This window comes from Dasypus novemcinctus, chromosome X (genome assembly GCF_030445035.2).
Source record: "Dasypus novemcinctus isolate mDasNov1 chromosome X, mDasNov1.1.hap2, whole genome shotgun sequence".
In the NCBI taxonomy this organism is placed as follows: domain Eukaryota; kingdom Metazoa; phylum Chordata; class Mammalia; order Cingulata; family Dasypodidae; genus Dasypus; species Dasypus novemcinctus.
Window position 1 is genome coordinate 63,288,026 of NC_080704.1, and position 2,661 is coordinate 63,290,686.

Below are 2,661 nucleotides of genomic sequence, written 5' to 3' on the forward strand. Positions count from 1 at the left end.
TATTTCACTTTAAAAATGAGGAAACTGAGGCACAGAGAGGGAAAGTTATTCGCCCAAGGTCACACTGCTAGTAAATGGTTAAGTCAGAACTAGAATCAGGTAGTCTGGCTCTAAAGTCTGTGCTCTCTGAATAGTATTATACATTGCTTCCCAAGAAGAAACAAAGTTCTTGGTTAATATGCACCCACATAAGATGGCACCAAGTGGGATGCAGGACTGATCTTACATTCCTTTCTTTTTTCAACCCATCCTAAGAAGGTTTTGATCCTCATCCCTACATTGAAATTGCTTTTGTCAAGGTTACCAATGACCTCTGGATTGCCAACTCCAATGGATACTTTTTCAAACTCATTTTACTCAACTTACCAGTATTCAACAAAGATGATCATTCCATTCCCAAAATACTTTCTCTAGTCTTCATGACACTGAACACTGGTGTCCATCTTATCTCACTTGGCTGATCTTTCACACCATCTTATGCTAATTCTTGTTCCTCTATTCAGTCTCAAAACTTTGGAGTGTTTATGGCCTAGTCCTCAGATATTGCTCCAGATAATGTCATCTTGCCCTCAGGCTTTAAATACCATATATATACTGATTACTCCCAAATACACATCCCTAGCCTTGGCTTATATCTTAAATTTCACACTTGAATATTCAACTGCCTACTTAACCTTTCCACTTGGATGTCTCATATGCTTCTCTAATTTAGCATGTCCAGAATAGAATCCTGACCTTCCCACCACAAAAATCTGCTCCTCCTGGAATCTACCCCAACTTGTTTAATGACAATGCCATCCTTCCAGTTGTTCAGACTGAAAACCTAAGAGTCATTCTTGATGCCTCTCTTTCTTTCACACTCTACATTGAATCCATCAAGTCCTTTCGGCCCTACATCCAAAATGCATCCTGAATCTGTTCAATTCTTACTGTCTGCACTGAGAAAACTTGGAAATTGCTGATAAGAAAAGCAAGAGGAGAAGGAGAATTTGTACTCACCCTAATCAGAGAGCAACACATTTCCTATACCCTTGCAAATGACCGGGTGTTGGGGAGTGAAAGCATCATAGTGCCTGCTGCCATTAATCATACTTGAAGTTCACAGTGTGCTAGACTCACTATTAGCCTTTTCATACACAGATTCAAAGGAAAACATTTTAAACTCCTCGTGAGCATACATATAACTTGCCTTCTAAGGAGCCAGAGAGTATACTCCTTATACCTTTGGGCATTTGTACATGTTACTCCTTCATTGCAATTCCCTCTTTATACTTGTCTAGCCAACTCTTAACTCTTCCTTCAAGTCTTCGTTTAAATCTATTTCCCCCAAGTAACTATTTATTAAATGGTATATATAGATCAGGCTGTGGCCTTAAGTTTATCTTAAGGAAGTAAAGATGAATGAGACCCTCTCCATTCTCAAGTAGCTTTACAGGCTGGTAGTGGAGAAAGAAGCATAAAAGAACAGCTGTAACAAAGAGTTATAGGTGCTATGACAGAGGTCTGAATGGAGTTCAGTAAGGGCTTTCTAGTTATACCTGAGAGTATCAACTGAGTCTGGAAAAATAAATAGGTGTTTACCAGGTGCAAGGATAAACAAGAGAAAAGATACAACGGTGCGAAACAATCTTATGAATCTAAGAATGCTGAGGCATTCAAAATGGGTGGGACATTAGGGTGGAAGGTTAGGTGATTTAAGAGATGAAGCTGGGACAATGTTGCAACCAAACATCCTGCTCACCTGTACACCAGGAGTTGGAAAAACTACGCTAGGCAAAGAACTTGCATCAAGATCAGGACTGAAATACATTAATGTGGGTGATTTAGCTAAAGAAGGGCAACTGTATGATGGCTATGATGAAAAGTATGATTGTACCATTTCAGATGAAGATAGAGTAGCTGATGAGTTAGGAACCAAGTGAAAGAAGGTGAAGTTATTGTTGACTACCATGGATGTGATTTCTTCCCTAAACGCTGGTTTCATATAGTTTTTGTGCTTAGAACAGATAATAGTGTATTGTACAAAGACTTGAAACAAGGGGTTATAATGAGAGAAAACTACAAGATACTTTTCAGTGTGAAATTTTTCAAGTCTTTATGAAAAGGCCATAGCATCTTACATAAAAGAAATAGTGCATCAGCTGCCTAGGAATAATCTAGAAGAGCTAGAAATAATATAAATCAGACATTAAAATAGATTGAGGAATGGTTCAAAGATAATAGTTCTTGACTTACAAGACTGGCAACATTTCAGTTGCTCTTGTCATTTCTTTGCCTGCATCATAGAAATTGTCCAAGTATCAGTAAAACTTTTGTATTAAAATTGTGTTGCAATTTCAACTAGGACTAGAGTTGCAGGGTGCCTAAGATTTACCTCATGAGAGCCTCCATGTTGCTCAAATGTGATCACTCTCTAAGCCAAACTCAGCATGGGACATGACTCCCAGGGATGAGCCTCCCTGGCACCGAGAGATTACTCCAATCACTAGCTAGTGATGGAACTAGAAAAATACCTTGAATAAAAGGGGGAAATGGCAAAGACAAATGAGTTTGTATGGCTAAGAGTCTTCAAAAAAGAGTTAGGATGTCATCAGAGTAGTTGCACTTATGCACATCTCAGCAGGATCCCAGAGACAGCCAAAGTAGATACAACCCTAGGTA

At 38.9% G+C, this 2,661-nt stretch overlaps 1 pseudogene; it reads left to right on the forward strand.

Annotated features, from left to right (window-relative positions):
* The first annotated feature begins 1,715 nt into the window (after window positions 1–1,715).
* On the forward strand, window positions 1,716–2,230 carry LOC101442050 (adenylate kinase isoenzyme 6-like; annotated as a pseudogene).
* The last annotated feature ends 431 nt before the right edge of the window (window positions 2,231–2,661 follow it).